The sequence below is a fragment of the Eleutherodactylus coqui genome, chromosome 2 (genome assembly GCF_035609145.1).
Source record: "Eleutherodactylus coqui strain aEleCoq1 chromosome 2, aEleCoq1.hap1, whole genome shotgun sequence".
NCBI classification, from domain to species: Eukaryota; Metazoa; Chordata; class Amphibia; order Anura; family Eleutherodactylidae; genus Eleutherodactylus; species Eleutherodactylus coqui.
The window spans coordinates 38,365,114-38,379,652 of NC_089838.1; the positions used below are offsets into that span (position 1 = coordinate 38,365,114).

The 14,539-nt window shown below is 47.6% G+C and overlaps 1 protein-coding gene across 1 annotated transcript in view; it reads left to right on the forward strand.

Annotated features, from left to right (window-relative positions):
• The window catches only part of LOC136611238 (protocadherin gamma-C5-like), an 85,704-nt gene that overhangs the window by 42,063 nt on the left and 29,102 nt on the right, over window positions 1-14,539 (forward strand). The window lies entirely within an intron of this gene.

The following is a 14,539-nucleotide window of genomic DNA, read 5'->3' on the forward strand; positions in this document are numbered from 1 at the left end:
GCAGGAACTGAGCTCCCGCCCCCTTTCTGCCTCCTCTTTGCCCCTCTGCACTATTTGCAATGAAAGGAGGTGGGGCGAGGGCGGGGCTAAGTTCTAAGAATTAGCCCCGCCCCATTCTGCCTCTCCCCATTGCAAATAGTGCAGAGGGGCGGAGAGGAGGCAGAGAGGGGGCGGGAGCTCAGTTCCTGCTCCTGGCTCTTCCATCCTCCCCCCCCCCTGCACATGAGAACGACGTATATCGGCTCGGCGTGAAAACCTAGCCCATATACGTTTGTGGGAATGCAGCCTAAAACAACAAAACAAAAAACAAGACTTGTAGCCGTGCAAATACGCCATGGATTTTGCCTGCTCCTGCATGTATTTGTGTACATTGATTTTGTGACTATAAGGCCTCATGTCCATGGGCAAAAGAAGAATTAAAATCCGCAGCAGATTTTAACTCTTCTCCTGCCCGCGGATCCGCATCCCATAGGGATGCATTGACCACCCGCGGGTAGATAAATACCCGCGGATGGTCAATAAAAGTGATTTTTTAAAAAATGGAGCATGAAAAAATCTGGACCATGCTCCATTTTCGTGCGGGTCTCCTGCGGGGACGGCTCCCGCAGGCTTCTATTGAAGCCTATGGAAGCCGTCCAGATCCGTGGGAGACAAAATTTGGAATTTACTCACCCGCTCCGGTTCTTCCCTTCGCCGCGGCTCCATCTTCTCACCGACGTGCCCTGCGCATCCGCCAGGCCGAAGAAAGAAGATCCGGCCGCGACGCAGAGAAGATGACACCGCGGCGAAGGGAAGATCCGGAGCGTGCGAGAGGTGAGTTTATTCTTATTTTTATGCCTCATGTCCGCGGGGCAGGAGGGACCCGCTACGGATTCTACATGGAGAATCCGTAGCGGGCCTGATTTTCCCCGTGGACATGAGGCCTAAGTGTAGCAAATACATATCTTTTCTGTGTACATCGTGCCTGTTTATGCAAACCCATTGATTTCAATGGGCTCTTACAGTGCGCAAATGCACACAAGATAGGTCATGTTGCATATTTTTTCACACGATCGCACATTGCATGAGAATATACCCTCATGTGAATGAACCCATTGAAATCAATTACATGCACAAATCGTATTACATGCACAAATATGCTTGTGTGAATGAACCCTACTGTCCACTTAACAGCTGCAAATGCTTAGAGGAAGCATTGGATATGAAGTCACTATATGATCAGTGGGACCCCCAGAGGTGTCCCACCGATCCTGAGAATAAAGTAGCAAGAGAGCTGATTTAGGGCTCCTGTCCACGGGCGATGATTCCCCGCGGTAAATCGCCGGCGAATCACGCTGTCTGAAGCTTTCCATAGCCTTGCTATGGAAAGCGCAGGGCCAGCGTCCACGAGCGGAGAATCATAGCGATTCTCCGCTCGCTGGATCTAAATTGCGGCATGCTGCGATTCTCATCGGTGAGCCTATCTGTCAGATAGGCTCAGCGCGGAGAGCTGTCAGCTCTCATCTGCTCCCAGCCGGTGGCTCCCGCGGTGGAGATCTGCCGCGGGATATCGCTACGCCCGTGGACAGGCAGCCTTAGTGCTACATCCCCTTCAGTGTATTTTCCTGCAAAGCTGCACCTCAGCCACTTACTGCGCATAGAACTACAGAACAGCCCCATTCAAAAGAATAGCCCACCCACATACTGATGATTTTTGGGAATCCCAGAGCAATTACCCCCATTACTTATACAGTGATGGCATTTGCTATTGAGGGTGGTTTCATACCTGCACCCGGGGTACCGCTTTCCTGCTCCATTGGGGGAACAGGAAAGAGGAATGCCTGCTGACCAACTGATTTGTGTCAGGACGGAACCAAACAGCGCCGAATGGACCCTGTTGGCTATAATGGGGTCCGTTTGGTTTCCACTCAGGTGCTCAGCTTTTGGCCGAAAGAAAAAGCGCTGCATGAGCTGGATCTGCATTGGACCTTCCAATTGGAGGTTTTCAACACAAATGTGTAAGTGGCCTGATAATGTCATCACTTTAGAACATTGGAATAACTCTGTAAAATTGTTTAGGAACAATTATCTGTTCAGAACAAGCCCCGTCAGTGGCTATAGAAAGATGTGCAGAGTTGACTGTGGCAAAATAGACGGCAAATGGTTTGGTAGCAGCCTGATGGTGCTCCAACTCATCCATGTTGGTGATTTGCAGCCCGGATTGGAACCAGCTGGTACCTTGGCCATCATTAAGGCTTTATTTACACGAGCGTGTATACGCGGCTATGTAGGTGCGTTTTCAGAGCCAGCCAATAAACGCGACCATCTAAGGCATTGGACTCCTATGCATTCGTTCACATGGGCGAATTTACAGTGCATAAAAACGTCGCACGTAAGAAATAGAACATACGCAACCGAAATCCGCGTCTGCTATTATACGCTGGGTAATAAGATAGTTCTGGTTCTGATCTTTTGACCAATATACTCTAGCGGCTCCTATAGACTCCTATGGGAGCTGGGGAAAAAGGCAGGGGGAGGCGGTTTAGCAGCGTCCAACACAGGGAAAGGTTTACAGGTGCCTCTGTTTAGGCATTTGAAGTCATTCCGAGGATTTATGCCAGGCGAGGGATTTCCAAGGTGTAAGTATTTTTTCACTAAAGCTTCACACTTGCCGTCGCACCCGCCGTCCATGTGAATGGACGAGAAAATGCTAATTAAGCTCGGGACTTCATTGCGGAAAATTGGCCATTCATGCGAATTTACAGTGCGGACGTGCGAACGTAAAAACGCATGATTGATTTAAAAAAATTACTGGGTACTCATTTTACTGACCTCGGAAGGATGAGTCAACCTCGAGCCAGCTATGCGAATCATGCAGGGATTGAACCCACAACCTTTGGGTTGTGAGTGAGAGTTTAGGACTGCTGCCTTAAGCTCTGCACCACACTCCACAACAAAGCTGTGCTACCACTATGCCCATGTTACACCGCCTTGTAATGCCCATTTCAGAGATAAATTTGTTTTACATAACATTATGGCCCAATGTACATAGGCGTATTTGCATTGCGAAATCTGAAAGGGGCATCCGCCTCTGGATCGCGCAGCAAATACTGCCCATAGACTTGCTCTAGAAAATGGCCTTTTCTTGTCTACGAGCGGAAATCAATTGCGATTTTCCGCTCGCAAAGGGAAAATCGCAGCATGTTCTATTTCGGCGCGGATGTGGAATCCGACCTGGCCGTGTGCATTTATTCTAACAGTCTGGAAACATTGGTACAAATGTGTGAGAAATCTGGTGCCCGCCTCATCGGACGGTTTTATGTGCCCGTTACCCCAGCTTTCCCTTCCGGACACATTGCTCTGCCCTAATGTGCTTTCTGTGTTATTCCCATCCGGCTCGTTTCTTTTCATCTCCTGCTTGTTTCTTCTTTTATTGTTCTATGCTCGCCTGTTATTTTTAACACCCACTTATAATAAAAGCATAGCCCCTCCGTGTTGTTACTATGCCTGAGCGCCAGCACATGCAGGGCCATGTAAACAAACTGGCAACGGGTTGCCATAGCAACTGTGATGAGGACTGCAGACATGAGAATGGAATCTGCAGCTCTTCGGGCCGGCGAGGCTTTCATTCAGCAGCCTGCATTGATTTGTGAAGCGTAAAAACCTATATAAAGATTGCTGACTATTTTAGTTTCAGCAAATGCAAAATGAGGCCGGAGATAAATCATACAAATGGGGAGAATGTGTTAGCATGGAAGAACAAGAGCTCCTCTGTAGCCGTCCCTCCATCTTAATTAGATGCTCACACTGTTGGTATCTGTGTCACAGTGAGCTGCATGTTAATGCGGATGGCTGGAGGGCAGGAGTGGAGAAGGCCTAGAAACAGCCCCTCATTCCTCCGATACAGGCAGGGCGAACCTGAAGGGCAGCAACCGGTGTGGTCTGACAGGTTAGGGGGTCTTCACAGATGGCGTCCGAGTCTTGGGATGACCACAAATTATGTATTAAGTTTTCCTTGCACATTGTAGTTTCATTATATATATAAAACGCACAATCTGTTTGTTTGTATCGTCTACACATCTACAGTTCTGGTCCGACGAGTGAAATTTGGCACAAGCGTTCTTCAGCACCCGGCGACTAATACTGGCGGAATTAAAAAAAGGAAACCTCACCGCCTTCCCCTATAATTGTTAACAATAGCAACCAATCACATCTCAGCTTTCATTTCTTATACTGCTGAGGTAAAATGAAAGCTGCGCTGTGATTGGTTGCCATTTCTTATACTGCTGATGTAAGATGAAAGCTGCACTGTGATTGGTTGCTATGGCAACACAGATTTTCTTTTGGACAGCTTTCATAACAGTGCGGTGCTGGGCTCATTTTTCGTTGCCCATTTTGTATATTCCACGACTGCTGTTCATAAAATCGCATGAGTATGTCACCTAGTTACTTCTATATGAGCTGCTATTAGGTCCCTGTGTGTTGGTATACAGGGGAGTACTGTACATGGTAGTGGTACTTGTTTAGGCATTGAGTGGATACATAAAGGGCTTGTCCGAGTTGTTTCTAAATACACCCCATCCCTGCACCATTACTTTGGGCTCATGTACACGGTCGTGTTTTCACCGTGTATTATGCGTGTGATGCACAGACGCGTGATAAGCAGCGAATGGATTCAATGAACTCTCACTGATGCAGACACTGCGTATCGATACGTTTTTTTTAACCATTTAGGAGACGTACAAATGTAACATTAATTATTAACATTTTGTTTTCCTACATTAAGCCAAGATTGCAAAGGCTCATAATACGAGGTGTCAGAATGATAGATACCCCCACAAATGACCGCATTTTAAAAACTACACCCCTTACTGTATTTACTGAGGAGTTTCCTTTCAGGAATTAATGCAATTTAGAGGAGAAAAAATAAAATTCCATATTTTGTCATTTTAAAGACAGGATTTTTTTCTATAGTGCACATGAAAATGAGGATTTGCACCCCAAAATGGATACCCCTGTTAGTCCTGTGGCCCTAATCTTCTGTCTGGACGCACAATGGGGCCCAAACCGAAAGGAGCAGCTGGTAGTTTTCAAAACAGACATTTTGATTGAAGGTGATTTAGGCCCTATTGCACACTTATAGAGCTCTTGAGCAGTCAAAATGACAGAGGACCCCCACAAATTACATTTTGGAAACTAGACCCCTTACCGAATTCATCTTGGGGTGTACTGCGTATTTTCACTCCCACAGTTTTTGAATGAATCTAAGCAAAGCAGAAGGAAAAAATTACAATTTTTATTTTTTTTAGCAATTACATCACTTTAAAAACAGGTCTTTTTTGTACAGCACACATAAGAATGAAGACTTTCAACCCAAAATGGATACCCCTGTTTGTCCCACGTTCAGAAACATACCCGTTGTGGCCCTAATCATCTGTCTGTTTGCACAACGGGGCCCAAAATAAAAGGAGCGTCCGGTGGCTTTAAGAACAGACATTTTGCTTGAAGGTGTTTTAGGCCCTATTGAACACTTGTAGAGCCCTTGAGTGGCCAAAACGATTGAGAACCCCCACAAATAATTCCATTTTGAAAACTGGACCCCTTAACAAATTCAACTAGGGGTGTACTGCGTATTTTGACCCCACAGTTTTTGAATGAATCGAAGCAAGGCAGAAGGAAAAAAATACGATTTTCATTTTTTTGGGCAATTGTATCATTTTAAAAGGTTTTTTTTTGTACAGCACACATATGAATGAAGACTTTCACCTCAAAATGAATACCCCTGTTTGTCCCGTGTTCAGAAACATACCCGTTGTGGCACTAATCTTCTGTCTGGATGCACAATGGGGGCCCAAACTGAACAGAGTATCAAACTAACTTTTACGTGATTGCCATTATCCATTGTATAATGGCGATCACGTGACCAGAAACCGCTCACCGTGGCACTTGGTTACTGCTCCAAGTTCTCGGCTAACTTTAGTAGCCAGAAGCAAGAAGATTTTAAATTTCCCAGGCCCTCCCCAGCTTCTGCACTTGCATCTGCCATTTTGGCGAGAGGCGCATGCGCCGAAGTTGGGGAAAGGTACGCGGATAGGGATCCCATTGGGGGACATCGCCGCAGGGCTTAGATAAGTAATGTCCCCTCCCCTCACGATTTGGATCCATGACGGGAGGTGAAACTTTGGATTTTTTTTACTTTTACGTGATCGCCATTATCCATTGTATAACGGTGATCACGTGCCCAAAAACCGCATACTGCGACCCCTCATGAGATCTTCAGGCTTTCGGCTACATTTAGTAGCCAGGAGTGGGGAGATTTTAAATTACCCTTGGAATCTGTGGCTTTGCACATGCGTCTGCTACTTTGGCGTCGGGCGCGTGTGCGCAGAAGTTGGGGTTTAAAACAAACTTTTTTCCTTTTACACTTTTTTTTTTTAACTTTTACATGATCGCTGTTATCCATTGGAGCTGTTATTCGGTGACAGCTCCGTGTTCTCGGCTACTCGTACTAGCCAGGAGCAGGGAGTTTTTAAATTTCCAGGGCCTTCTGGCCCTCTGCACGTGACGTAATGATGTCTGGCGCGCAGACACAGATGCCGGCATCAGGTCCGGCAGGATCAGAACGAAGGGGGACTGTTACCATTTGGCAGTTGCTGGTCCTCCCGGGGTGGCGATGTGCAGGGTCCCGCAGTCAAGGCGCGCTCCCCCGGCTTGTTGTCCGGCTGACGGGGGCGCGGGTGCCTGGCCGGCGTTGGCGGAGTGGTGCTGGTGGCCCACGGTGCCATGTGTGTGCGCACCTGTGAGTGCAGCTGCCATGCACAAGCTCCCTTTTATTATGTTCTGTTGGGAGTTGGCTGTCTCCCTCTCTCCGACCCTGGGCGGAGGCTTTTGTTTAAAGGTCGGGCAGAGACTGGCAATCACTGCCAGTTATTGGTTTCCCTCAGTGTGCTAGCTAGTCTGCCTCGATTGGTCTCCTGCTTCAGTCATCTTGTCTACTATACTTTGCTATTATCCACCAGGATTTTCCATCTGCCCCAGTTCTGCTTAGTATTGTTCGTGTTGGTTATTTACATCTGCCTTTTCTGTCTGTATTCTACCCTTTCCATCCAGGTACGCCAGCGTCCTTTTTTTGGTCCCTAGTGAGAGTAGGGACCGTCGCCCAGATGCCCGCCTGGGGTTAGCCAGGAGTGGAGGCAAGTAGGCAGGAACGGGGGTTGTGGGTGAGATCTAGGCGACCCGGGCTGGTGTATCAAGGGTAGTATACCGTAAGATAATAACTGGCCCTTAAAATTGCTCTCCAATGGAGGCCATGAGTACCCTCGCAAGTCAGTTGCAGGATTTAGTGGTCGTGATCCAAGACCTGTCCGGTCGTATGGTGGCCCAGGAGCAGCGGGAGTTACTGCATGTTTCTACCGCCCCTTCTATTCCTGAGCCCAAGTGTCCTCTTCCTGAGGTATTTTCAGGGGAGAGGAGCAAGTTTTTTGTTTTTCAGCAGGCATGTAGATTGTATTTTCAGATGCGGCCCCACTCCTCCAGCTCAGAATCCCAGAGAGTTAGATTGATTATGTCCTTACTTCGGGGTTCCCCCCTCCTTACCTGAGAGTTTGGCTTACCTGCAGTCAGTTGATTTGTTTTTTCGGGAACTTGGAGGTATTTTTGATGAGCCAGACTGTGCAGGGATGGCGGTATCCCATCTCATGTCTCTACATCAGGGGCAGCAGTGGATAGAGGACTATTGCGCTAAATTTAGACTGTATGCAGTTGAAACCTCTTGGAACAATAGTGCCCTTAAAGATGTGCTTTTGTTGGATCTTTCTGATGTGGTCAAGGATCTACTCATTTCTCATCCCGCTCCCGTGACACTCAATGATGCGATGGAACTGGCGGTCAAAGCTGACAGGAGGCTGAGATTTAGAAAAAAGGAACATCAGGCCCGTAAGGCTAGGGAATCCAGGAGACCCACTCCCACTTCTCCCATGCCAACTTCTGGTGCCGAGCCTATCGAAGTGGATCACCTAAGTCCCGAGGAACGGCAACGGATCTGGAGGACTCATCGCCTCTGCCTCTATTGTGGGAAAGTCGGACATCGTATAGTGACCTGTCCTCAGAAGCGTCTACAACATTAGTCTGAACCGGCGGAAAGCTTCAGATCCTAGGCGATTTTTGGGAGGATCGCCTTGGATCACAGGTACTCCCTAAGTTGTTGGTGGCTTGTCAAATTGGCTTCCAGAATTTCACTCGGTCCGGTCAAGCTTTTATTGATTCGGGGCTGCCGCCACTTTGATTAGTTAAAGTTTTGTCAGACCTCTGATGACTGAATTCTCGGCGTTAAACATTCCCATACGCTTCACTAGTATTGATTCTACCCCTCTATCTACAGGGGTTGTACAATGGAGGACTCCCATGTTACAGTTCACTGTGGGTGTTCTCCATTCTGAGAATCTGTCGTTTTTGGTAATGGAAAGGATGTCTGTTGATGTAGTGCTTGGTATGCTCTGGTTAGCACTGCATAATCCCCGACTTGATTGGTCCACTCGGGAATTGACACATTGGGGGTTGTCCTGTCATAGTCACTTAGCTACTATATCCGTGTATTCAGCAGATACCACACTTATTCCTGAGTATCTGTCTGATTTTCATGATGTATTTTCCAAGAAACTGTCTGAGATTTTGCCTCCCCATAGGGAGTGGGACTGTGGTATTGATTTGATCCCCACAGTCCCATCCCTAAGGGAGCCATTTTCAATTTGTCTGGGCGTGAGCACGAAGCCCTTAAGTCCTATATTTCGGAGTCTTTAGCCAAACGACATATCAGGCCATCCAGTTTCCCTGCCGGGGCAGGTCTCTTCTTGGTAGAGAAGAAGGATGGGACATTGAGGCCTTGTGTGGATTATCGGGCTTTGAATAAAATTACAGTGACGAACCAGTGCTCCTTGTCCCTGATTCCTGATTTATTGAATCAGGTGGTAGGGGCCTACTGGTTTTCCAAATTGGACTTAAGGGGGGCTTACAATTTGATTCGCATCCCAAAGGGAGATGAGTGGAAGACCGCGTTCAACACCTCGTTCGGACATTTTGAATGTCTAGTCATGCCCTTCCGACTTTGTAATGCCCCCGCTGTGTTCCAGGGATTTATGAACGCAGTCTTCCACGACTTCCTGGGAGTATATTTGGTCATATATCTTGATGACATTCTGGTGTACTCCCCAGACTGGGATTCACATCTGCGGCACCTGAGGCTGGTTCTGACCTGTTTGCGTGAGTACCAACTTTTTGTCAAGTTAGAGAAATGCATTTTTGGTACTAAACAAGTGTCTTTCCTTGGTAATATGATTTCACCCACGGAGATTCAAATGGAGTCTGATAAAGTGGCAGCAATCTCCCAATAGGTCAGACCAGATAACCTGAAAGCTCTCCAGTGGTTTTTAGGTTTCGTAAATTTCTACCGTAGATTCATTAAGAATTATTCTGGTATTGCTCAAGCCCTGATCGATCTTACCAAGAAGGGTGCCGACTTGGTAAGATGGTTGCCAGAGGCCCTAGAGGCTTTTAGTCCTCTCAAAAGGGCGTTTACTGCTGGCCCAGTGCTAGTACAGCCTGACATGCGGCGACCGTTCTTCATTGAGGTCGATGCGTCTGAGGTGGCGGCAGGGGCTGTATTGTCTAAGGAAGTCAGCGGGAGACCTGGGTATAGTCCATGTGCGTTCTTCTCGTGGAAATTCAGTTCGGAGGAACGTAACTACGACGTGTGTAATCGTGAGTTATTGGCGATTAAGTGGTCCCTAGAAGAGTGGCGTCACCATCTTGAGGGGGTAAAGCATCCCATTACTGTGTATACTGATCATAAAAGCTTGGTATATCTTGCCAATGCTAAGAGACTCACAGCTCGTCAGGCCAGGTGGGCGTTGTTTTTCGCCAGGTTTAACCTCGTCGTTACATATATTCCATGGGAGAATAATGTGAAGGCAGATGCCCTCTCACGGAGTTTCAGTTCGCCATAAAGTGAGACAGTGACTCCCGAGAATATCTTGGCACCTGGGGTGGTGGTGGCAGCTGTAGAATCTCATCTCATTCCTCATCTACAAAAATATCAGCAGGACGATCCCTCGGGGGTGCCGAAGGGCAGATGGTTTGTGCCAGAGACCTTGAGTCTCAGAGTCATTGAAGAGTCTCACTCATCTGTTCTCGCAGGCCATCCGGGGGTTCAGGGGACTCTGGATCTTTGTACTAGACACTACTGGTGGCCAGGCATGTCTCAGCAGATCCGTGACTTTGTTAAGGGATGCTCTGTCTGTGCACACAGTAAAAGTCGGCGTCATCATCCGTAGAGGCCTCTGAGACCGTTACCGGTGCCTTTTCGTCCGTGGTCACATTTATCGGTTGATTTTATCATCGATCTACCTGAGTCTCAGAAGTTCACCACTATCCTAGTTGTTGTAGACCGTTTCTCAAAGATGGCACATTTCGTGGTGTTAAAAAAGCTACCATCTGCGACAGAATTTTCCAACATTTTTGTAAAAGAAATCATTTGTCTACATGGGGTTTTCGAGAACATTGTATCTGATCACGGTGTTCAGTTTGCTGCGCAATTTTGGCAAGCCTTCTGTAGAAACCTGGGAACGTCTCTTTCCTGCCCGTCAAAATTCCACCCGCAAACTAATGGTCAGACTGAGCCGAAGAACCAGGATTTAGTGCAATATTTACGGTTGTTTGCTAGCGAAAAGGCTCATCAGTGGGCAGAATTCCTACCGTTGGCAGAGTTTGCACTAAACAGCTATACTTGTTCCTCCACTGGGGTATCTCCATTCCTTTGCGTATATGGTCAGCATCCTCGCTTCCTTACAGCTATTTCTACTCCGTCTGCCTGTCCTGCAGCTGATGTCGCCACAGATGCGCTGCAGGGGGTATGGAAAGGAGTACAGAAGAACCTGGAAGCAACGGGGGCTCGTATGCAGTTGCGTAGTGGGAGGAGTCTGTCAGTATCTGAACCTTACAGGATGGGACAGAAGGTATATTTGTCTTCTAGAAATCTCAAATTGAAGGTTCCATCTGTGAAACTGGCGATGCGTTACGTGGGTCCCTTTGTCATCACGCGTGTAGTAAATCCGCTTGCTTATGAACTTGATTTGCTAGCTACATTAAGGGTTCATAGGGTTTTTCATAAGTCATTATTGAAACCTTTTGTCCCTTCGGTGAGGGAACTGTCTGCAATGTTGCTGACAGTTGTCAGTAACGTGACAGCTGTCAGTAAGGTTACTGACACTTGCAAGTAACTTACTGACACTTATCAGTAACGTTACAGTTACCAGCAACATTGCAGTTGTCAGTAAGGTTAGTGATAGTGCAACATCCGAGCAGAGGCTTGCTGTCATGGAGGAGACCAGGAGAAACTAGAATGGTCTTCACGGGTGGCTCTGCGATCTCTACCAATAACGGCGGAACATGACCCAGCTCTGTCGCGCAGAGTACAAAAACAAGCTAAAGTCAATGGTGGAAATAGTTCAGAAGTAATATGTTAAGTGACGCCAGTACCTCTTCTCGAGCGATCAGTCACTCGGTTTAATTAAAAGAGTCCACAGCCAGAAAGATTGTTCTTTACTCACATAATCCAGGAATTAGAAAGCACGTTTACAATCCTAGGCATAACACTTCTGATAATTTCTTACCAATTCAACTCTGTTGCACACATAAGTTCCTAGGAGTCACTTTCCTTCCTGATAGCTAGGTGTCCTCAGTCTCAGTTATCTGTTAGACAATCCCCGAGGGTATGCTCCTGTCACGGTGGGCAACACACAACTCTGCCCTTCCTTACTTGCTGGTCTCTTCCTCCAACTGTCATAGCAGGAATCCTCAACTCTGAGCTTCAGTCCACGGAGGGCATATATCCCATGGCAAAATAAGATAGGCTCGCGGTTCTGTGCAGCCAGAAGCAAAAGAGCTTCAGCCTCCTGCTGACATGTCCTCCTTCACCAACTACATCTCTGAACTCTTTTTCCTACTTTAGACTCCACCTCCCAATTTCTCCAAAACTCCCACAGTGCCACACAAAATTAGAGAAGGCTTGCCACTACAAAACTTGTTAGCACCAACATAGAACATAAACCAACACGAGTACCCACAGATACACAAAAGACAATTCACAAGAGACAGACATACGCACACCTCAAAGACCCCCCCCCCCCCCCAACTCTGGGTCACTACAATAGCTGTCAGTAAGGTACAACAATACCTCTGCAGCGCCACCTATTGGATGGCAGCGTTCATGCAAATCAATGCCCAATCCTTTATACAGGTCTTTGGAATAATGCTTGGGAATTGAAAACCAAACCAGAATCCATACACATACAGCTGTTTCAGGGTCCTTCCCCCTCATCAGTGTGCAGTATAGCTGTTAGTTACATTACTGACAGTTTGTCAGTTCTCAGCAACGTTACTTGCGGCAAACCGTCGGCTGGATTACTGCAAGGAAATGACTCTCTACCCATGCATATAGCTCAAGTTGGGGAACGATTGAGGCACGGTAGGATAGATACATTCAGTAGCAGAGCTGACAGGCAATGATTTTAGGGGAATTAATCCTTCCAGACACCGTAGCTGTGCAACATGCATACAGAAAATGGACATCACAGTTTTGCACAGTGCATCCACATGAGACAGAACATGTATGACAATTATGGAGGGGATCAGGATGTTAGAGTTGTCAGTTTGATTACGGACAGTTGTCTTTGTCAAAAAAAAATCAAGCATCTGGTAGGAGTAGAGATGAGCGAGCACCAAAATGCTCGGGTGCTCGTTACTCGGGACGAAATTTTCGCGATGCTCGAGGGTTCGTTTCGAGTAACGAACCCCATTGAAGTCAATGGGCGACCAGAGCATTTTTGTATATCGCCGATGCTCGCTAAGGTTTCCATTTGTGAAAATCTGGGCAATTCAAGAAAGTGATGGGAACAACACAGCAACGGATAGGGCAGGCGAGGGGCTACATGTTGGGCTGCATCTCAAGTTCCCAGGTCCCACTATTAAGCCACAATAGCGGCAAGAGTGCCCCCCCCCCAACAACTTTTACTTCTGAAAAGCCCTCATTAGCAATGCATACCTTAGCTAAGCACCACACTACCTCCAACAAAGCACAATCACTGCCTGCATGACACTCCGCTGCCACGTCTCCTGGGTTACATGCTGCCCAACCCCCCCCCCCCCCCCCCCGCACGACGCAGTGTCCACAGCGCACACCAAAATGTCCCTGCGCAGCCTTCAGCTGCACTCATGCCACACGCTGGCCTCATAGCCACACCACCCTCATGTCTATTTATAAGTGCGTCTGCCATGAGGAGGAACCGCAGGCACACACTGCAGAGAGTTGGCACGGCTAGGCAGCGACCCTCTTTAAAAGGGGCGGGGCGATAGCCCACAATGCTGTACAGAAGCAATGAGAAATATAATCCTGTGCACCGCCATCAGGAGCTGCACACGTGGGCATAGCAATGGGGAACCTATGTGCCACACACTATTCATTCTGTCAAGGTGTCTGCATGCCCCAGTCAGACCGCGGTTTTTTATAAATAGTCACAGGCAGGTACAACTTCGCAATGGGAATTCCGTGTGCACCCACAGCATGGGTGGCTCCCTGGAACCCACCGGCTGTACATAAATGTATCCCATTGCAGTGCCCATCACAGCTGAGGTAACGTCCGATTAAATGCAGGTGGGCTTCGGCCCACACTGCATGCCCCAACCTGACCGGGGTTTTTAATTCATAGACACAGGCAGGTACAACTCCCTATTGTGAAGTCCCTGTGGACCGACAGCATGGGTGGGTGCCAGGAAGCCACCGGTGGTACATAAATATATCCCATTGCATTGCCCATCACAGCTGAGGTAATGTCATGTTTAATGCAGGTGGGCTTCGGCCCACACTGCATGCCTCAGTCAGACTGGGGTTCTTTAGAAATGGACACATGCAGTTACAACTCCGTGTGGACCGACAGCATGGGTGGCTCCCTGGAACCCACCGGCTGTACATAAATGTATCCCATTGCAGTGCCCATCACAGCTGATGTAACGTCAGCTTTAATGCAGGTGGGCAAAAAATTAATTGGATTACACTGTAGGCGAGGGCCCCAAAAAATTGGTGTACCAACAGTACTAATGTACGTCAGAAAAATTGCCCATGCCCAACCAAGAGGGCAGGTGAAACCCATTAATCGCTTTGGTTAATGTGGCTTAATTTGTAACTAGGCCTGGAGGCAGCCCAGTTAAAATAAAAATTGGTTCAGGTGCAAGTTTCAACGCTTTAATGAGCATTGAAACGTATAAAAATTGTTTACAAAAATTATATAACTGAGCCTTGTGGGCCTAAGAAAAATTGCCCGTTCAGCGTGATTACGTCAGGTTTCAGGAGGAGGAGCAGGAGGAGGAGGATGAATATTATACACAGATTGATGAAGCTAAAAGGTCCACGTTTTTGATGGTGATAGAGAACAATGCTTCCATCCGCGGGTGCAGCCTACGTATTGTTTAGGTATCACTGCTGTCCGCTAGTGGAGAAGAGAAGTCTGGG